Source organism: Seriola aureovittata, chromosome 8 (genome assembly GCF_021018895.1).
Source record: "Seriola aureovittata isolate HTS-2021-v1 ecotype China chromosome 8, ASM2101889v1, whole genome shotgun sequence".
Classification (NCBI taxonomy): Eukaryota; Metazoa; Chordata; class Actinopteri; order Carangiformes; family Carangidae; genus Seriola; species Seriola aureovittata.
The window spans coordinates 17,990,063-18,013,884 of NC_079371.1; the positions used below are offsets into that span (position 1 = coordinate 17,990,063).

Below are 23,822 nucleotides of genomic sequence, written 5' to 3' on the forward strand. Positions count from 1 at the left end.
GAAAACTCGATCAAGATATAGAAGTTAACCTCTGCTCATCTATTTCTTTGTGTGTTATTTGAGGACAAGAAATAACACATTATGAATGAAATGTATTTTTTCATCTAATGTGAAAAAACTAGAGTCAGGGTTGACAAAATAGAGCCCATTGTAGTCACGTGTTGATTTCTAGCTGGAGTAATCAGTTACTAGCTGGAGAGGTGCAGCCAAAAAGGTGAACAGTTCTCGCCAACTAAGCAACAGGCCAGCAGACCTGGCTTATCAGGTCCATTCATCTTGTCATTGCTATTGGTCATCGTGGGCTGTATGATAGATGATGTGACAGAGACACAACAGGACTTACATCCTACCATTAATCACGAAGCTGGTATTTACACACCAGGAGAGCTGTTAACAGAGAGAGAGAGGGTGCGTTCGGTGAGAAAAGGCATTTCAGAGTACTATTCTGCTTTCGAATGTGGCTTTCATGTGCATGTTGATGAATGTTAATTTGTAATTATTGAATACTGTGCAGGGCATGAAGTACGCACACCTGTTCTACTCTGCTTAAAACATACAACCGTGCACTCACACACAATCAGACACACACCCGAACACCACCATCTGGCTCTGACACTTGTGAAATCCCACTAACGGACCACAGGGCCATAGGGAAATATACATCTGAAAGGACTAAAAAGTCTCGATATTTGTCGTGAACAGACCCCCAACACCTCCAACCTCAGAGCGCCTAATAAAGTTGTCACTTCACTGTCAAGCACATCTCAGTATAAACAAGATTTCTTTTTGATACAGATGATTGTCAGTTGCTGGACATCTGTTATGGTTTATTATATTTTGTAGTCTGTGGCAAAAATATAAGCAACACAGATGTCATTTATATTGTCAGAACTGTTTCACAATTTTACTTTTGTGAGTAAATGACAGCTGCCATTTGGGGTTTTCTTTATAAATGCAAATATTCCCTGTGACCCAGAGGCCAAATTTATTTAAATGTCAATGAATAAATGTCAGTGAGTGTGTGTCTGTGTCTGCCTGAGTGTGTGTAACTGTGGCCTGTCCAGATCTAAGTTTGGGGATAATATAGACTTACATTTATCTTTGCAAAACACAAACCACATGTTTGTACAGTATTTACTGTACATACTACAGTATTTACAGTAGCATGAAAGGGGATGGTCCTCAGCTGCTCAGTGAACACATCTTAATGTCTGGCTTCAATGAATCAAACATTTACATTCAAATTGTCAACTGCCAAGTATAATATCAACTAAACTGTTTTAAACCTGCCCTGTGGAATTCACTGTATGCGTTCTTGGGTCTAACAAACACTTTGAGTTAATTTCCTTCCTCAGAAGACGTGTGCAAAGCCAATTTTTAAAAATGGTTTCAATTATAGTGTTTAAATGCAGGTTTGATACTAAGCAGTCATCTTCCCATCTCCCATCAGCCCATTGCTACATTTCTTACTACACCAAAATTTGAGTGGAAAAGAATGAGCATCATTTCATGCATGTGTTAATGCATGTTCGTGTGTATCCTAATGCATAATAAAAACTAAAGGGGGATCCACTCAGAAAAACAAGTATATATCTATGGCTACTTTTGTAGAGAACAGATGAGGGGATGATTAAGGAGAATCTATATTTGGAAGCTTTCCATGCCCTTTGTGTCCAGGATGACAGCCTGCTGCCTCACTGGACATTAAAATTGGTATTCAGAGTGACTGGCTGATCAATGGTTAATCATAGTGTGATTGGATGATCCAAATTATACTGTTAGCATTATCAAAGAATAATTTCTCATCACTTGCTCTGCCAACTTAAATCTAGATGAGAGCATCAAGTTATTTTTGAACATATCCGATTATGAGAGTTTAAGTATAAAATGTTCACTGTGTAACTGTACACTCCATCTAGTCTCAGAAACCAGTCAAGTTAATCATATTGTGAGAAACATCTGGCCTCCGTCCTGGACAGCAGGTTAGGAGGCACAAAATAGATGGCTGATTCCCAACCTGGAGGCTAATTAAAGGAGGTGACATTCAACAAACAGTAGAGGGGATGGAGTACAGCAGCTGTGTTAATAACTACCCTCTCTTAATCAAAGTTCAAAGGTGTTAGCGCCTTGACTTGGGAACTCAATAGCCGCAGTGAGGGCGCATTGAATCCAATAAAGGAAAAATCCACTATACACCATTATTTCTCCATTAGTTGCTTTCATGGTGAACAGCTGAGAGGCAGTAATGACTCATCATCTTTGTTTAAGAAAGTTTTCTGTGTTGTTCTGTTGCTCCATTTCATTGTTTTTGTTTCTTTACTATTCAAAAGAAGTCTGAATAAACTTGTTGGGAACACATCAGTTTATGAGACTGTCCTTGACTGAATGATGAACATTAGTACTCAACTACAATGTATTAACACGATCTGAATGGGACTGGTAACGGTGACGTTAGGTCACACAGGTTGTAGGTACTGCCCTCATGTTGATTGCAAGTTACAGATTTTCAGCCTCCATCCTCCATCCAGATTAGAGTTATTTCTCTGCTTTGCAAACATATCCCTAGGAGGAATCAAATCTGTAAAGATTTTTTTCATAGTTATAGCTTAAAATCAATATATCATATGTTATATAGGAAATTCAAATTCCAGATCACAACCAAAAATAAAATCATAAAATATTTCTTAAAAATACTTTATACTTTTCACCCTGAACAAAGCATCAGGCTACTCTTACAACAAATAAATTCACTCAGCAAATCACAAAATCGACAACCTGTTGTTACAAATGATATATTTGCAACAGACCTTGGTCCACTTTTCATCACAGATACCGATACTTATGCATGAGTCATAGAGTGGTAGTTTAAGGCTGTAAGCTATGTAATTAACGCAAGCCTGTCACACATGTGTTTTACAGGATCAAATGGGGAGAAAATCATCCAGTTTCCTGGCAATATCAGCACACTGAAAGGATGTCTACAGTTTCCATCTTAAGCCAGCAATACAATTTAAACAAAATCCCAATTAGTCTGTTCTCACAGATTAATATGGATGAATGATCAATAGAAAGCAGTGCAGTATGATCAGGGCTGCTGTAAGAAGTTGGAAAAATTGTACACTTTCATTCATCAATCCCCAACTGCACCGTCAATGTGATAATGATTTATTAACAATGTTGTTTTTCATGTGGGCTTGAGGTGCATTGTTTCCAGATTACCTGTTTTTGTTTTCAATTTGCACCATGTTTATCTGTTGGCTAGATGGACCTAATGTGACAGAAAGAAATCTGTGTGTTGTTGTCCACATTGTACAGCTTCAGTTTCATTCAGGTATTTATACATTCAGTAACTACATTTTTCTGCGCCTGCTAAACTGCAGGTAATCTTCACAGATACCAATACTTATGCATCTGTCATGGAACTAGACATTCAAATGCACTAAGTTATTAAAGAACAACAGTAGAAAGCATCTGGTCACTATATCCACATTTGTAAATATGATGGATTGCTTTTTAAATGGAATGGATCAATTATTAAATATGGTTGCTAGAAAAAAGATGGTAACCAATGGATTTGTGGTTTAGGCAGCAGAAATACATCTTCCGTCTTTTTTCCCCTTAAAAACTGTACTACATACTGTAGAGTCTAAATCTAAACCTCCCTGCTGCATTACTACCTGGCTAAGACATGCCAGACATAGTGAACTAGGTGGAGCCACTGATTTATTATTGTGAACCAAAGCTGCAATAACAACGGTACCAAGCAGTTATCTGTATTTTGGACCACGGAAAGATAGTGGGGTTTATTGGTAGAGCTTGCTGTGTCTTTTCCTTGAATTTTATATCTGCAGATATCTGGTAACTGGTGAGGTAGAACAGTCAGTGGCCAAAACAGCAGACAGGGCACATCAGAGCAATGCTGTCATCGAATAACTGCATCAGCCTCAGACAGCATCAACTCCCCATGAAATGCCATACTTGTCTGTAGGAATTTAAATCAAATGTTGACCCCCCAAACCAAACGGACTCTCGCTCAAACTCACACTTCTAACCACTACTCCTACAGTATATATCTTTTTAAGGTTAAGCTCTCCTCTACTACAAACAGGGATTTCGGACATGGTCTGACTTTCTATGATTCAAGAGATCTGTCAGTCGTTGAACACTCTGAATTCTGACCCATCCTTTTGTTGTTGGGTTCACTGAATGGCCTCGCCTTGAAAGCGACTCTCACCACTCCGCTCTTGTTTCTCCACATCAGTCACTGTCACAGCAGACAGGACGTGGTCGACAACCACAGATAAAGGGTCACATCAGAGATGTCGCGCTCCCGAGGCCAGACGCACTGTGTGAACTGCACTGCATTCCTCAAACTTCTGCCCAACTTGTCAGTGCATTTAAGAATAGTTATGAAAAAAGTTAGACGCATTTCTTCACATCAAAGTTTCCAATTACCGATGAGAGACGATAACTTTATTGCTGGTGTCTGTTTCTCTCTCCCTGTTTGTCTTCATCTGTCTCTCTGTCATTTCTATATTTCTCGACCTCTCTCTCACTCTGTCTTTCTCTCTGTCTCTCTCTCTCTGTCTTTCCTACAAAATCAATAACTTCTAATAGATTCAGGACATGATTGAGTATAGACGTCAGTTTTCCACAGGCTGGAAGAGAAGCGTATTAATCACTGAAAATGTCTTTTTATTATTTTGCACCATAGAACCCTGTTAGTGAGCCTCCGGCAGAAGCTAAGTGAAGTGTGTGTATGTGTGTGTGTGTGTGTGTGTGTGTGTGTCTGTGGAAATGTATGTTTATGAGTCTTAGCACAAAATCATATCCTAAGCACGACCAATGAAAAATTAAAGGCATTGTCACAGTAAATGCGCATTTTTTTTTTTCGAGAAACTGAAGCTGCACGTCAGCCTGAACTGAATTTTGCTTGAAAGATTAATATTAGAGTACGAGACCAATTTCATAACAGCTTTAAACACTGGTTTAAGATAATTTTGGACTCTATTTGTCACCTGTGCCGACTTGGTTTCATACAAGACACGCTCAGGCCGACACTTCCTGGTAAACATGGAGCTGAAAGATGACAGCTTTCTGGTTTTCATTTAACCTCAACAGTGCGATGTCTTTTCCAGGGTATTCACTGAGAAAACAGCATCTTTGTGCCCTTTGCAATATTTTCTGATAAGCCATGTTGATGAGAGTAGAGCAACCTTATATTTCTACTTCATCCATAGAGGATTTTCATTATATCAGGAAGAATATTTCTCCAAGATCAATATCCAGACACTTGATAAATAAAAGAAAAAACCTTAATGGGCATAAACTTACTATATGTATACAGTATTTAGACAGCACTCTCCATCACCGTCACCACAACACCAAATTACGGATGGCACTAAACCCTCCATTAGAGTTTTAGAACTCTAAGCCAAGGCACACTGGAGGCTTGTAGTAGTCCATCACCTTACTAAGACCATTTATGTTAATTAATTTGTACCTCTTACATGCTGTGCAAAGGTAACAAAACTCACACATAAATAATCAAATTGATATTCAATTCTATAAACTGTGTTCCACTGTTTCTTTCCATCACACAATTTGCTTTAAATCACATTTTGCATGAAATTATTAATTCAGACAGCAGAATTTCACGAAACGATATGAATATACTCACTGCTATACAATAACTATGAAAGTTGATGAAATCTAGTATTGCGTTTGAGTTTTGGGCCCTGCTAAGGCAGTAACCCGCAGCACACAGCAAGAACAGACATCGTCATTTCGGAGGGATATTTTGTCTACAGTGATACCAGGGATCTCATTTTCAAACCAGTCAGCCGGAGAAAAACAAAAAGTCAGCCAGATACATTCCCCTCAGGGATTAGGGATTCTGTGTGTTACTCAAGGACCCGACAGCAGCTTGAGCTTGGGCCCTTTGATTAAACAACAGTCTCTCGCTGCTCCTGGTGCCACCCTGCTGCTGCTCTGAAAGGTACAGTGTGATCCTGTAGAAACTGCAACGAGGGTAAAGCAACCAACACATGCACGTCGACTCACAATGTGTTAAAACAGAGACGCAGAAGTGTGAATTAAATCACTCTGAAGGTGCATCAGCCCGCCTCTCCAGAAATTGGCATCACGCTTGGCCAGACCACATGGCAGATGCGAAGTCGGAGGATATTAACTGGCTCCTGCCAACAGTGCCCATTATCTGCTGGGCATGCACGCAGGGCACAAGGTTAAACTAACAGGCCTGCTCGTCTCAGATCAAGCTTTGCTGACTAAACACACCAACACTCATACACAAACACGGGCACAACAGCTGACGCTACAGCACGGCATACTGTTTATGTTCAAGTTCACGCAGAAAGCTTGACTTGATGATGAAGTGTGTTGTCCAGTGCGTTGACAACACATGCACACTCACTAGTCGTCACATACGGACACTCGGTCAGGACCCCTTGGTGCCACATTTCAACATGAAGAGGCGACATATTATTATTTTTTGGAATGAATGAAGCGCTACAGTTATTAATAGCAGTGGAGGCTCCGGGAGGTTGTTGGTGTGGATGGCAGGCAGACACAGTGCACGAGGAGGTTCATATCCAGAGTCCTGTCTGTGGTTATGTTTAGCCACTCACAGCACTTGGTTAAGGTTAAGGAAAGATTGTGGTGTCACTTAATAAAGAAAAAATTCACAGTGACTTCAAAACCATAATTGTATGAGTGTGTGAATGGGTGTATGTGGTTTTTCCACTGGTCGATAAGACTACAATAGCGCTATATAAGTGCAGTCCATTTACAGATTACCTTGATGTGGCCTCACCCCATATACATAGGCACACAGTAGGCTTCGATCTGCTTGACTGAAGCGTCAACTTTCTACATATCAGAGAATATTGGAAGTCTGTCAGACTACCTTGCATGTTGAAAAATGATGCTAAAGGAATATCCAGTGCATTAAAAGGTGATGCCATGGGGTCCTGGCCATGTGCCAACTTGGACGTGAGACCGCCCTGGTATGGAGGTACTGTATTGGTGGCAATCTGCATCAAAGTCAAGACAGAAAAGCATGCAAATGGAATGCATGTTTTCTCCAGAGCTGTGTGCGAGAAAGAGAAAGTTCCCCCCATCTTCTCTCATGCATCCGGTCCCAACGCCATTCACTGCACTGCGCAGACAACACTTTGAGCTCTGATAAAGAGCTGCTAGCCTTCTATTCAGATGTCCATTTGACATTTTGCATTTTCCCTCTGTTATTTTAATATTCAATCCCCACCTCATAATCCCATTACTGTCAAAAGCCTGCTTTGTGTCCCTCAGTGTCGCGTGTTCTCATTTTTCTCCCTGACAAATGAGCCTGCAGTGAAACGAGCCCCACTCTGAGCTCAGGAGAGAAGGGTGAAGATGCACAGTAGCTGGTTAGACAAGAAGAGAAACAGAAACACGGAGGGAACAAAAGAAGAATGAGGAGAGGAGCAGAGCAGAAGGAAAAGCAAGAAGAAAGGAGCATTGAAAGATGAGGGTTTTGGTTTGAAATGAAGGGTGAGGAAAATAGAGAACAGAAGGTTGAGAAATTGGAAATACAACTTAAAAAGAATAGATGAATAAGAAGAGAGGGGCAGACAAGAGAGGTTCAGGTGTTTTAAGTCATGCTGGGGGATAAACATGTGTCTGTGCTCATTCATTACACTTTTCCCTTTCTGTGAAGACATTCATTTCTCATCATCCAATTGCAAAGGTTTATAGAGCCTCTTTTGTGCCACTGCTCCAAAGTGCTCAAAGCATATTGTCAGCTCCAAGCTCCACCTTTAGGTACTCTGCAGTCTATTAGTTCACATAAGACCTCCTCTAATCTCACTCCCCTGCAGCTTGCACATGTTCAGCACTACTTCATCATCATCCAAAGGACTGAACAGAAAAAGGGCTAATAGTGTAGGAAATCTTCAGTTCTCATCAGCTAACTGTGCTCGGGCAAAGTGCACACGAATGCAAACGTTTAACCTTGGAGATGTCTTTGGTTAACATATTGCACCATTACTTCCTCACACTACAGTACAGCACAAGACAGATGCTTCCACTTGGTGTGTGTGTGTGTGTGTGTGTGTGTGTTTACATGTGTGGTTACCTCAAATTTCAAACCCTCCATACCTGACAGTAATGCCTCACTCTGCTATCTGCTAATTTGCAGCGGGAAGCACATTCAACACAGGAAATCTCTCACACACACACACGCCAGCTTCAAATGTGTTATCTTTAGCATTGCCTCTGAGACACTGCCTATTAGCGTACATCCAACCAACATAAACAGAGCACGTCCCATACACACACAGCTGTTCAGATGCACAGCCTAGGGCAGAGGCAGGGAAACAGACAGAAGTACACTCTCGTGAGAAACGAGCTATGTTATCTCTGTTATCTTCCTCCCCAGCTGTGCCCGGCAGGACACAATGACGTTGTCACAGCGATCGATGCAGTTCCACAATTCACAGAGCTGATGGAGTGGGTGTCAAAGTCTGTAACTTAGTTTTTACATCCCGCTCCCCAGTGCACGTACACACACATACACGCCAACATACACACATGCATACAAATACCTGCCTACACATTCCCAGAGCTGTTCAATCAAAAGCCATTATCTGAGTTATGAGGAAGGTCAAAAACATCAAAGGTCAAAGCAGCAAGTGAATGTGTTGGGAGGAAACTTTATTATGTCATTACGCTGCCTGGCAGCTTTTATTTGGCGGTGATGAGGCTTGTGTTGTGTCACAAAAACGTATCTCATCCAGGGATAAAGAATGATGGCTTAAGTGCTTAAGGTGTGTCTTGCATACCGAGTATCTCATATACTGTAGTCAGGCAATTTCAAAAAGTTTGCGCGTAGAGGTGAAGTGAAAAGCTGATTAATTGATATGTCAATTGAGAGAAAAAACACTCTCAATAATCAATTAACACTTTAAGTCATTTTTCAAGCAAAAATACTAAACATACTCCAAGTTCCTCTTTTCAGTTGTGTAGATTTACTGCTTTTCTTTGTCTTATGTGATGGTGAAATTAATATATTTGAGTTTTTGATTGTTGGCTCCAACAAAAGCTACTTGATGATGTTACCTTGAGCTTTAGGAAACTTAGGAAACCGATACTGACAATCAATTACAGCCCTGTGTCTGCAGCCTGCATATCATTCTAAAATCCAAGTAGTTCTGAGCAAAAATTCAAAATGTATCATCTTTGACTGGAAACATATTGTCATACTGCATTAACTGTACATTAAAACGAACAACACGAGTTGTGAAAAATTTATTACAGTTTCACACAATTTGTGTCATTCACAGTCATGGCCATTGCTTTATCAGTAATAATGAAGCTGTACTGATCAAATTAATTGGGGGGGGGGGGGGGGGGTTCTACACATTTCGGCTGTTTTTTATGCCCATTGTAATAGATAAAAACTTGTTATCTAATGTCATTCATAAAAGTAGAACACAGTATATTATACTGCGCCTCAATTTAAATAACTTTATTTGAATTATTCAAAATTGTTCATGTTTTAGGCTTTTGAACTGGTGGGGTTTATCATCATCACTGTATAGACTGTTCTGTTTTCTCTCTAAACTGTTTCCTGTGTGATTTTACCTCTTGCTCTAACCTCATCAAAGACAAACAGCGTCTTGTAATGAAAAAGAGAAAAACCTCAGGGATTCTCTATCACAGGTGATGTCAGGTTTGGTTTGCAGGTTTCACCTGTGGTGTTTTATGCCATCACAATTTGTCTGTTTGTATATGTGTGTGTGTGTGGGCGGGTATATGCTTTGGATCCTAACAGAATGGCGCAGAACCATGGGACTTTGCTGTTTCCTGTTCTTTATGAGTTTCATGATTAAAGGCCTGTGGCAGTGAAGACTCTTTTAATCTCTGTCTCTGTCTGTTTAGCTCTCAGTGGTTTTCTCTAGAGTTTCCTTTCTCCCTCGTCCAACATGAGCCTGCAAAAGCCTCTTTCAAGCTGCCGAACTCGGATTCTGCTCCATCCCAAAAGACTGCATCTTTGTAACTCCCATTTACAAGACAGAGACTATGAGAGATATAATATTATGAAATGGTAAAAGGTTATTTTTACAGTATAATATAAGGATTTAACTGGTGGAAGACAGAGTGGAAATAGAGAGATAGCTCAGTGCAGAGAAAAGTAGAAATAAATTGAATTGGGGCCAGTCAAATGTGTAGTTAAAGAATGGTATCTTCCACTTAGATAATTGAATTTAACAGAAACTCACTCTATCCCCAGTGGAGAGTAAAAGAAAAAACCTGCGATTAAGTGGAAGGTGAGTGTGGAAGAATGGAAAATAAATTCTCCAATTAGCTACTGCAATAGATTTAATTGGAATGGTGTTGTGCAGTATTCCCATGTTTCCTAAAGCTCAGCTGTGGGTTAATCGAAACAAACAACTGTAATCATTGCCACGGAAGCATCTGCCTTCTCTTAAAATGAAGGACTCGACCTTTAATGAGTAAAATCCTGTATCCTTCAATCCATTCTATAAGACCAAAGACCAGTAAATGGTAAATACAAGAATGAAATAGTGAGAAGATTCCAACAGGCTGCAGTGTGCTGGTACTGCTGGCAAGAGGCACAATGATCCATTAGCCAATGCATTATTAGTTTTACACTGCCTTAAAAAAAAAAAAAAAAAAAAGCATCTGTGAACAAGCCCATTTGAATCTGTTCAGAGCCAGAGGAAAAAGGGTGAACTGGAAGATGAGGGGACAGAAATAAAATCCTCATGGTAAACAGTGAACAGACTGCAGGTGAAGGGTGGTGGTGCCACTTCACCTATCAGCGGGATGATCTTTCATAAGAGTGGAATACAGGAGCATAGGGGCACCAACACATTAAAAAAAAAATATCACCAACATTGCAAATGACCATTACAAAAATGATTAAGTGACAATTATCTCCTCTGAGCAATTAAGGAAATGTGTTCACCAACCATGGAGAGGACTCATCTCACTGCTAACGTCACAACACCTTTCAATCTTTTATGACGTCAAAGGTGGACGAAGATTTATTTGATGTTCATCAAGCAATCAAGATTTATGATGGATTATACAAACCTGTAGAATTTAGGAAATGTGAAGTTGCCAAATGTCAAACATGACAACATCAGTGATGTGTGTTAGGCTGTCAGGAGGTATGAGCTTACAACTGCCTCATAACCAGTAAACAAAGCAGGTAAAAAGTGATCGTGTAAATCATCAAAATTTACTCAGGTAACTTTTTCTCAGGCTTTACTCAAATTAATCCATATCATTAATCTAACTTCATAGAGGCCAAGGGTGAACTGCTGAGCCTCATAACCAATAAATAACAGAGGCAAACGGTCAGTGAGCTCTTCACGGCCTCTTTCCCCATTAAGTAGAATGGGACACAAACTTTGATGCTCACATGTCGACTAGATCGTCGTCACAACACGCAAAGGAAGGGTTACAAACAAGCATGATGGCTTACTTCGCTTATAGGGACCAGGGCTATTGATATCTCGATTGACAGTGACCTTGACCCATCTGTTCAAGTCCAAGCCACATTTAAATTGTGGGCGGGATGCCGGCTGAGCTACACATTCACCTTGTCGTACATTCGCTTCATAGCAATTACTCAGAATGGCATGGTGCACTGTCACGAAAAAAGAAAGCCTTCATAGTTAGGTGAGTTAGTAGAGTGGTGAAAGTGGAAACAAGAAGCAGAGTGAGTCACAATCAGGCAGAAAAATCTCACCTTTGTCCTGCAGGCTGATCTTATAATCACCCATTTGAACACATGCTTGAACCAACAGATACTCGGTAGGAGACAAGGTACAAATAACAATCTTTCATGTCAAACTGTCACTCACCCACCCCAACCTCCTCCCACTGAGAGGCTTTCAGCCTGGTACCATCCACCTTTACAGGCTTTATCTGCAAAGCCTTAAGATGTTGCTTGTCAGATACATGTTAACATTGGTGATTTTATGTGTTTAAAAAAAAAAAGCCTTGGTGGTGGTTGAGTATAAAAACTCAAATGTTTGCTTTGGGTTTTTTTGAGTCACAAAATTTTGATTTTTTTTGTTTCTTCAAGTCAGACACAATCGTTATAGGTAAGGAGAAGTGTGCTGTGCTGTCTGTTCCCGCCTGCACATTTCTAAACCCACTATGGACTTTCTGTCTTTGATTAAGCTGCCAAGACACTGAAAGCAAAGCTGCTGGGTAAAGCCTGCAGGGAGAACAGAACGGAAATAATGTGTTAGGTCTTGGTCTCTGAGGTTTTTCGGGCTTCTCAATGTATTTTTGTGTGTGTTTGTTTGTTTGTTTGTTGTTTTTTTCCAAATCTGTGTCTCAGAAATGAATATGAGTATGTCTATCTTAATTCATTACAATATGACAGCGTTTTGGATGCTAGCCTCTGCTTATGATGGTAAACAAAACATAGACTTGTTTTTTATATATGGAGCTAAATGTTGTTGGAAATATGTCACCACTTGCAATCCACTGCTAATAAGCTTCGTTTGATCCAATTATCGGCACAGCAATGTAAACAGCTATGTTGGCAGGAAGAACACAGCAGTCACAAAGCCTCTCTCTGTTTATAACACAGACACACACACTGAGGCAGGCACAAGCACAAATACACAGGGAAACATTACATTGCAAAGAATTCTAACACTAGAGTAAACTATATCCTATTTACTCCTGTATTAATTTTATTCAATTTTGACACCTGCTGTTTCTTTGCTTTGTTCCAAATTAGCAGCTATACTGTATTAGTCACAACAATAAACCTGCCCCTTGATTCACTATCTGTGCACACTGCACTAGCGCTAAACAAAAGAAACTTTGTTTATTTGCGCCATACACAATTAAGCTCTCCATTGTCAGAATTTGCAGCAGTCCATGATTTTCTATTGTAATAAAAAGAATCATCTGAGAAAAACAAGAAAATTACATACAACAAAACAAACTAAATGAAGCATATAAGCATTAACTTTGAGTCTGCATCATTGCATGTGTTTTGGTTCTCAGATTTATAAAGTTTATTTGCTGAACATTTAAATTAAATCGAATGGAGGCATTGAAAAAGTTATGTTACTATGTTTTAGCAGAAGAAGAGATGTGCTCTAATGACTGCCTCCAGCAGTTTAGTGACCTACCAATCTTTTTTGTTACAGTAAGCTGTGTGAGTTTGTGTGCCAGGAAGAGCTGCCCGTTTTTATATTGTAAGTAAGTCAGTATGTATTACCCATAAGAGCAATGGTCATGACTATGAATGACATAAATTGTGTTAAACTGTAATGTCAGTAAGAGTAGGACTAACGGTCATATGAATTAACAAACCAAAAAAAAAAAAAAAAAATGAGCTGAACATCTGTGCTGAGCAGCAGACCGGGATGAGACACTAATGTAGCGACCCTTATACATTACTGGTGATATTTAATTCAATAGGTTTCAGTCATATAATTTAATATATTTAATAATATAATTTTGCACAGACAAATGCACTCTCTACAATAGCATTTCAGGTTTTTAAGCAGAGAATATAGTTTTTCAACAAGTGTGAATCTGTTCAAATGTGAATCTATATCTGAATCTTTCTTTTTGAATGTGCAAGTGATCCTCTCCTACGGCTCTGGGATTGGGCGAAGAACTCTGATGTCTTCAATTCATCAGTATTGTAATTAATGTCAATAATGTTCAGGCGAACCCAAGGTACTAACAAGAATTGAAAAGGGTGTTCAATTCAAACTAAGTAGTCCAAGGCGTCTAAAGGGCACCACAATCAACTCTGAAAGATGAAGGTAACCGTCTGAAAGGTTGCTCTTACAGCTGTCGACAGGTAATGGGTAGTTTTGCCTTTCTTAAAAAAAATACTAAAAAATGGACATCTTTGGCGGTGTTGGTTCTTGGCAGCCAAAATATGTTTCTCTAACTTGACAGAAGCTGTATAAACAAGGATAGGCAGATGGCTACTTTCACAGATGAGCCACTGACTTAACTGTCACCTTGTTTTTTCGTTGCTTTCCTCTTTCACATAAATGAGCTGTCAGCTGGCACCTCTGCAGGCTGCCAGGGACAAGTATGCATGACATAGGTATTTTCTGGATCATAATTCTTTGTCTGATTTAAGTATATTGCTTTGCAATAGTGCTGACCTTGCAAACTAAAGAACTGTATATTGCCACCACATATGCTCTGCATAACCTACAACCCATTATCTCCCTTCCAACACAACAGTTATTTCCTATTACAGGCATTTTTTACTCCCTGAAAGCCAAGCTGCTCGGACAGCAGTGAGAACTGTTCGGCAGTAGTAACTTCAGGAACCAAATGCAGACAAGAACAAAAGCTGATATGTGCAAAAAGGTAATTTAATAAAACCCAAAAACAATATACTTCTAGTTCTGGCTGTTGCTGGCGCGGAGGCAGAATTACTTAAAAGCAGACGTGCAAAAACTGAAGCACTGTCAAGAAAGCAAAACTCTTAAAATCCAAATGACAGGGAAAACTCAGACAGCCCACTGTTAACTTTCAAATCAAAACACTTACATATAGCAGCTCATAAACATATAACAGTGCTGTCCAAATAAATACTCCATATGAAATAAGAAAAAAATGTGATTGGTTGTGACGTGAAGAGTAGTAGCGAGCAGACAAAAATCCGAAAGAAGCGGCAGAAGGATATAAATCACAAATTCCAGTCAGAACTCTCACAAAAAAATAAGAGCGGAAACTGGATGGACATCGTGATTCAAATCCTATTTCAGATCATGGATTGCAATTCCATCCAAAAGGATTTTCATATGATCTTTTGGCCAGATCGCCCACCCCTACTCGGGAGCACGAGGAAACAACAGGGGCCTCAACAGAAGAAAGCAGATGAACTGACAAAGATAAAGGGGAAGACAGAGACTTAAATACACAAGGGGGGAGGGAGGGATGATTGGACACAGGTGAAATACATCAGGCAATCGCAGGGAAGCAGACTGACAGGAAGTAAGGCAAACAGTGGACACACAAGGTAAGATATTTGAAAAAAAAAAAACAGGAGATAAACAAAAGCACATTTGGAGTGTGAAAAGCACAAAGTCATTATGGAGGCAGATCATGACAAGAATATGAATCACTCTAAAAGAAGTACTGGATTTACAACAGCAAGTAAAATATAAGGAGTGAAACACCAGCCACAAAGCAATGTCAACAAACCGTTAGTTATACACCACACAGAGACTCCTATTTGGATTGTTTCAGTCATTTCATGCAATAGCAGCCAGTAATAGATAAAGGTAATGGGTTTCCTAAAAATTGTTAGTCTAACATAAGGCAAAGGGAGTTTGAAAAAAGTTAGAGGGATGCCAAGAAAGATAGAAAAGTCAATGTAATATGGAACCAATAAACACACATTTATAAAACAATGTACACATGCTTAACAATTTGCATGTACTTAGACAAAAGCATATGTTCCAGTGCCACTGAGGGATGCTGCTGAGGAGCACCAGTGAGCAGAGATTCATAAATGAATAAATAAATATTTTGACACTGTTGACTTATTCATGCTGAGCTTTCAGTCGCTGAAATATACTCTGGGTTTTCACGTGCCACTGAGAATCCTTGAAAGCCAAATGTGCAAATCAAATAGCTCCATGAAAAATGAATCCCTGTCTCTTCCTCCCTCTCCAAGAATAACACAGCAGAGTCTGTTCTCTGATTAAAGAACACACACACTACATCCAGCTTTCAAAGGGGCCATCATCTTTATTTTTTACTTTCAAAGTGAGATGTTATTAAAGTTATTAAAATTAGTTTTAGAATGTCAAAGATATTTCATTAAAACTATAATTATGTATTCTAATGAGGCAGAAAATCAATGTAGAAATCATGCAGTCACTTAATTTTTCCTCAAGCATGTTGTAGCTCATGCAATGTACACACAACCAAGTAAGACTACTATGCTACTGCTACATGCAACATGAACATGCATTGTTTATAATGTCATGCATTCCACTTCAGTGGTTTATACAAAATAAAAAACAAGCACATTAGAGTTAGCCTGGGGGAAAGCATTTTCATTTTAAGTCATGTTTTTTGGGGGAGCTTAATGACAGCTGCACGCATAAACAGCCATTGATAAGAACAAAGATAAATGAATAAAAAACAAGAACAAAAGGACAAAAAATGGTGCTGTTGTTTCTTACAGTTTCACTATAGCTCTATTGAATCAGATGGAGAAAATACCCTTTGTTGGTTTATCACCCCTTTATTCCAGCAAAGTAACCAATTCTATGCTGAAGCAAAGAGCTCTTTTTACCACATGGTCTCAGATGAACCTGTAGCTTGTTTCAGTCAGTTATCTATGAAGGAAGAGCGCTTGTACATGTCTCCTAACTGAAGGTGTGTTTTCATTCACTACATACCCCTGAGCCTGAATGCAATTTAACCTTGTGCGTAAGTTTTATATATTTTTCTCTGATTCCAGTTGTTGCCATTATAGCACTTTGTTGTCCCACAGAAAAATGTGAGAAGCCTAAAAGGAGGTCAGATGTGCAATTCGAGGATAAGGTAAAAACTATATTTACTGCAAAATGAAACATTAACAATATACACAGAATAAACATAAAAAGAACCAATGGATGGCATAAGCATGAGCACCATCACCAATGTCATTTTCATCATCAAGATGATCGTGGGAACAGCATAATAACACCATAAACAGCATCTGCATCACCAGAGGGAGGAAGGGAGGAAGAGTCAGAGCCACAAAGGATGACAATGCTGCTCAGCTACACATGACAATCTGAAATATGAACGAGTTGCAGAAGCACTCTTACACACAGCAGTTGCTCCTACTCAAAACAAACAGACACGCACAATTATGAAAAAACCATAAACTGGGAGAACATAACACAAACACAAACTAAATTCCCAACTAGAAAAAGCCTACAAAGTGTTTCCCCTTTTTATCACATCAGGGAGTCCGCTCCAAAGGAAATGAGCACCAAAAGAAAAAGTTGTGCTTCTGGCAGTTTTCATTTTTAATTGCTGGGTAATGTAAGCAGTCAGACTACTTCAATCAGAAGGAATTGATAGGATACAGATTTATAATGGTTTATTAGGTAGTCTATTAGGGAGTCTTTATGTTGCATGTGGCAGGAACTGGGAGCCAATGTGGAAGGGTATTGATCAGTAGAAGATTTTGTGAGCATCATTTTGGGGGATTTTATACTGTTATTAGATAAACCAGTGAATATCACAATCATGTTTCAGCAATACAATCTAAACTTGCCACTATTCATATAGATTTCATTTAAACAACCTTTCTTGGATGGCAGCACATGGTTTTGGTTATATATATATTATGATAATAATTTATTGTTCATATTTGGATGCATGTGTCTCTAAGTTAAGAAATAAGGGGCAGCTATTTAAGCTGTTTAAAGAGTAAATATAGTTTGGTGTTGGTGGTATAAATCTTAATGATTTCACTAAAAGGGGATATGGAAAAAGTGAAACAGAACAGTCTTATAAGTATGAATATTGATGTTGCACTCAATAGTCATACTTCAGCACTCAGAAGTTGAATTGTTATACAGAAAACAATCTGACTTTTCTAAAAATGGTGTAGCGATCCATGGAAGATATCTTCACATCAAACACATCATCTGTACTTGGGCTGAGATTGATTTAAAAGTTATGGACAGAAAGAGAGCTTAATAAATGTTGTTTATGGTTCTGAAGAATGACAGTCAGTAGAGCGCACACTTCGGTCAAGGCCAAACATGCCAGATCCAGAATATTATCTGGATCCAAATGATTATTATACATACATATATATTATATCTGGATCTGCGCCAAATTCTACAAACTCATAGATCTCAACACCATAAATATGTCTGATTTTTTACATCAAGATCCAAACAGTATTTCCTAGGAAAGTGAGGGAAGTGTTTAGAACTGCCCTATCTCATAATGTTAAGGAAAGTGATTTAAAAAAATCTTGGATCCATCCCTTTAACCGGATCGGCACCAAAATGTAATAGGTTCTTCCCTGGCCCATGCTCCAGTCCTTTCAAGTTTGGTACAAATAAGTTCAGTACATTTTGCCTAAACCAGAAAGACACGGCTGAAAACATAACCTCCTTGGCGGACATAGAGAAAACTGACTGGAAAGATTACAAATGATCTTGGGTGCCGATATGAGAGTTTGTTCCAAACTGGTATTGCAAGAATTCAAAATCAAAGACACAAACAGTTTGAATACAGCAAATGTTTACCACAATCAAGGACACTCGCAGAGCTCTGTAGAACAGATGAAATTGAAAAAACCCTTGCCAACAACTGGCTCTCCAGTTTACCATCAGCAAGAAATCAAACTACAGCATGTGTCCCAAACCTGCTACACACAACAGTCATCAGCCATTTTGTACACCTCGTGGACCCTCACATGGTGGACTGAGGAAGAAAGCGCCACAGAGCCTCTTACACAGAGCACATCAATAAAAATAGATCAGCCGTCAGCGTTTTCTGATGATCAGAGTACGATGCCCCTGATGTGAATGTTAAAGAAAGCCTTACAAAGCTTCCACATGCATATGGGACTGTAGGAGTTTAAGTTGGTTGGGGAACGATAATTAATAGGAGAGCAAACAGGAGCAGCTCAGCGCTGGCCCCATCGTTCTGCTCCATTAGAGGGAGAGAGCATCATTGGCCTAATGTGCCCAGAACCAGCTGTAGAAGAAGAAAGAACTGTCCAAGAGGACACACTAATGAGCTGCTTTTAAAGACACAGCCCTGCTACAGGCCAACGTGCCCCGGCTCAAGGGAATAACACACACATGTAAACAGACACACACAAACACACATACGAGCACATACACACAAAATGTTCAACTTGTTATCCTAAACTACTGCCGTCTCCTCAGCTAATGAGAGGAGAAGAGGGAACAGGATGTGAGGAGACAGGAGGATAATTGTGTGAGTGCAGTGAAAAAGCTATGAGGAAAAAAGGCGTGGAAAGTAAAAGGAGAGTAATGGCCGCTGGATTGGAACAGATGACAATACACTTCCTCCCACCCTGTCCGTCCGCCAAAACACTATCACAACGTGATGGCGCAGCGGGCTTCATGACTCTGTGACACACTGCATTTGTCTCATCCTCCCCTGAGACTGACTTACATTATTCTGCTGAGAGCTGCTGCTGATGATGATGATGATGATGATGATGGGAGAATGAGACTAAAAATCAAGGACACTCACAGAGACGCACACACAAACAAACACGCCCTCAAACATGCACTGAAATATACATACACCCACACAAACGTTCAAGGGCAAAGTAATCCATTGTAAGTGACATTGCTTTATAAGCCAGCAACACCTCCACGGTCTAAACAATCCCTTTAAGCTGCTCTCTCGGTGGAAATCATTTTTTACACAGTTACATCAGGGGCCATCGGCCATTTTACCTCCTCTCCAACAAACTTTTCTGAATTACTTCAAAATTAATACATAAGCATAATTGCATCTATAGTGGTATCCTTTCATTCCAAATGATTAGTTTAGGCAGCATGTAGATAATAATCCCTGTGTGTGAGTTTGTTTACCATCAGAGATTGCTTTAATACCTCTGAATATGAGGGAAGCATTACAAATCAATGAACAGGAGTGTTTTATGACAACATCTTATTAGGCTATTATTTTGATTTTTGAATCAATGTGATGTATTGCTTTGATTTGTCAAGTATCTAATTTACACCATTAAAAAAAAAAAGAGTCTGATCATTTTATCAATTAACTATTTCTTAGATGACTTAAATAAATCATGATATACTATATCTATATTGTGATATGAAATTACACACTGTGTACCATGTATAATCCACCCATAATGAGAGGGTGATTGAAAACAATATTGTATCATTAGAATCCGACATTATAGAAAGACAAAGCTTAATTTGTAAGTACCCGTGTGTGTGTGTGTGTGTGTGTGTGTGTGTGTGTGTGTGTGTATGTGTGTGTCAAAACAAAAAATCAGTTAAATCAGCTACAGGGAAAAATCAAAGGACACACATTACACATGTCAATCACCCATGCATTTGCTATTGACTTGATACTTATGGTGAGCAAAGCAGTGATCATGCAGCCAAACGATATTCTGCACTGTTCACATAACAAGGTGTCTTACCTTCAATCAGGTGTTCCCTCTTCCACTTCCTCCGCGCAGAAGCACTCACCAGTCACCACTAGTTCGCAATAAATGCTATGTGATGAAACAAAACAAAAAATAATTAAAGAAAATAAATAAATGATTTTTTTCTACCTATAATTATTAGTGTCTTACACTATTTGGAATATGGGCTGTCAAGACATCAGACAACCACAAGCTTTAAATGATCATGTAACAAATCATGATGTACAGATTAAAAAAGGAAACTTAAAAAAAATAGTTTACATGACACATCTTGTTATAAAGAATAGAGAATGCTGTGTCTTAGCAACAAAGTTTTGTTTTTTTATCTTCCCAAAAAAAAAAATTCTCCTCATTAAAAAGTTAACTCATCATTTTACGCTCAGACAACCAACATGAATAGATAAATAAAAAACTATCCTCTCAAGGGACAGTGAGATATTAAATTCAATTTATCCACCACAACAAGATCACAAAAACACATGCGTATACGAATATTCGTATATCCGAATAGATCAGCTGTCAGTAGTAAGGTGCTAATTCTTAACTGAGCACAGAAGGTCTCTTGTTTTCTCTAAATTACATAACTTCAGCTTCTAAGCATTCACCCTCTAAGTGCCACTCTGATGAGGATGTTCAGAGGTTTTCAGACATGGTTGCAGTTACAGCAAGCTGGTGCTTTTCTTTGGGTTAATTCATTTGTTTCCTACTGATTTTGACATTTTCCTTTGGGTGGTAAAAAAGTAAAAGGAGATGCATCTTAGAAGCCAAAACACTGTTCTCACAAAATAACTGCCACTTGAAAATGGTCACTTTAAATGTTTTACATTAAGGAACTTTCATTAGAGCAAACCCCCAACTCCCCAGTCATTTCACAGCACTTCTACGCAACTTAAGCGTTCACTCATTTCTAACGATTGTTGTGACAGGCTGCCCTCTCTCTCGTCGCAGTTATTTATTCATAGATGACTAGATTTTATACCTCAGGACGGTTCAGCGACCTTGGATTAATGTTGTCATAGTTAGTGCAACATCTGCCTCAGGGGAAATTCCACAAGAGTACTAACTATTCGAGGATTGAAACACAGTAATAAAGGTCAAGTGACATCACCATCTTGATGTGAGAGGAACAAAGAGCAGAGCCCTTAGGTAAACAGTGATGGTCCCAGTAGCTGACCCAGACAGATGGCTTGAGTCAGAGGGGTTTAGATCGACTGAGGGTGCTGGAGGCTGACAGACTGCGACAAGCCAGTGAGTCTGCCTGTTGGTCTTTTACCAAAACTGTTTTGTTTCTTGTGTTGTCGTGGGCACACACAAACATGGGGAATTTAGTTTTCAAGCCAACATGCTACATAAAACAACAGGATTGCAGCGCCTGACCGAAACAATGCAAACCGTGATGATGACATGTCTGTGAGACACTTTCTGCACATGTCGCGTATACTTTAACTACACTGGTTGTACTGAGGAACTATGTTCCTGGGCTGATGATGGTGACCACCAGCAGTTTGTTGCCTTGAAATTTTTCAATATTTTTCGTTTTTACGGTGTAGTAGTGGGAATGATGGCGCAACCGCCAACAGACTCAAAAGAACCGGCCGACTTGAGCAACTGTTGGTTGACTGACTTGCAAATGTTTTTTCCACTACTACTCCCTCTCTTAGCTCTGTGTGTTGATTATTTGGGAGTTTGCCTTCAGTCCTTCAAATAGTCTCTAATTACACAATAGATGAGCATTGATCAGATCATTAGTTCCAACAGAAAAAATAAACATTGATCAGATCATTAGTTACTATAGAATGCAGCAAACTAATGTTTGCTTTAGAAAATTGCTGTCTTTGGAGATAGAGCAGCTTGTGCTCTGCAAAAAGCATGACTCACAAACAAAACACTGATTAAAGAAGCTGGCAAATTCTGAGCTGTGTTCCAGGGGAGCCTCTTGTGTACCTCTTATCATTTTCTGGATGCCAAATACTGTCATTGTTTATATTTAAATCCTGTTATCTTGATATTACAACTTAAAGGTACCCTGTGGAGTTTCATGGCAACAAACAAATGAAAACCCAACACTACATTGTGGGTATCCTTGAGATCCTTGAATACATTTTTTTAAGTCATCTGCATTGTCACGTTAATGGCAGATTAATGCCACCAGAAGTGTATGTGCTTTACTAGCCAATTAAGAATAGCATCACGTCACTCCTGTACTTGTGACATGCGAGCACTGGCTCATCAGAACAGACTCCACATTTTAAGAAATCAAACTTTGTGTTTTTGTGATCATAATTTAATTATCTTGCTTTATTCTTTCCTTCATGTAACAAAATGTTTTCTCAAGCTCATCACTTAATTGGTAGCTAATTGTGGTTGCAATCTAAGTCCATCAAATGCTGATTAATGTAAAGGCTAATGTGATGATCAGTCGTGATCTCTCTATCTCACTGTGTGTCATTTCCACTTTAATCTGTCCTACAGTGTGGCTCCACTATCAGGTCTGCTACACTTGCTTTTCATGAAAGTAACAACAATTAGGCTGAAGTTGTGACCTTGAAAAACCATTAATTTTTTATCAGGTGATAACAAGATAATTAAGCCAGGATATTGAGATAAGAGGACTAAAAAAGCATGTGGAACAATGGCTGTGCACAGGACTGCTGAGGTCATATCTATTTGGTTGAAATGAGACATGACTGTCTAACTGCGTGTTTAATGATAAACTTTTCACATGGGCAACAAACGTCTTGTGCAACAGAACTTGATCATCATTTTTGATCTCGCCAAGGATTTTTTCTTACCAGATTTCTGTTAGTCTTGATCTTGAAAAAGACAATTTACCCCTAAATTGTGATACTGAGAAAACAAAGTTTCACAAAATATTGTGAGTTAACAAGATAACATTTCGATGTAGCAATAAAAGGGTTAAAAAAAATTATGCGCAATCGTGGCCGTTTAAAGCCAAGCTCAAAGAGAATTAATGTAAATATCAAAATGTCAATAAATGCATTGCCGTTACACTAGGTTCTGTAAGTATCTGTCAGACTCCTGCAGCTGATTTATCCTCTGACAGGATAGCTGGTGTTTATCAGGCTACAGTGTGATGTCACAGCTACACAAGAGTGCCAATTGTAATCAGTAATAAACAGACCTCATGTTGTCTTCACAAAAGGGAGTGGGGGTGCAAGATTTTTCCGTGTAGGTTCAAAAGGACCCTCAAATTGATCCGGGACCCATGCAGGGTCCCAGGAGCCCAAGGTTATGTACTGACACGGCTGCTTTGTGTATGTCTGTGTAATGTGCTGCTCTCTCACTGGTTGGAGCCCCAGAAGCTATTTTAAGACTAACTCCCATGACATAAAAACAGCCAAGCCAAAGACCTATAGGAAGACATATCTTGTGTTGTCTGTTAAAGTGGATAGCATTGACTGACTCTTTCTGTTCAAAGGACAGTGCCCTCAGCTATGTGCTATTGTTGTTTCAGTGCAGCACACTTGGTTTAACCTAAAACTGAGACACACACACAAACACACAAACACCACTGCATGATTGTTCTTTCTGACTTGCTGGGATTTGGTGGACAACTGTGAAGGCTTGGACAAACCCCAGAGGG

General features: G+C 39.3%; 1 long non-coding RNA gene across 1 annotated transcript in view; it reads right to left on the reverse strand.

The window, feature by feature from the left end:
* Window positions 1–23,822, reverse strand: part of LOC130173940 (uncharacterized) — a 131,775-nt gene that overhangs the window by 24,158 nt on the left and 83,795 nt on the right. Inside the window, exon 3 of the long non-coding RNA XR_008828523.1 lies at window positions 20,213–20,287. This is a non-coding gene — a long non-coding RNA (uncharacterized LOC130173940). The remainder of the gene's footprint in view (window positions 1–20,212; window positions 20,288–23,822) is intronic.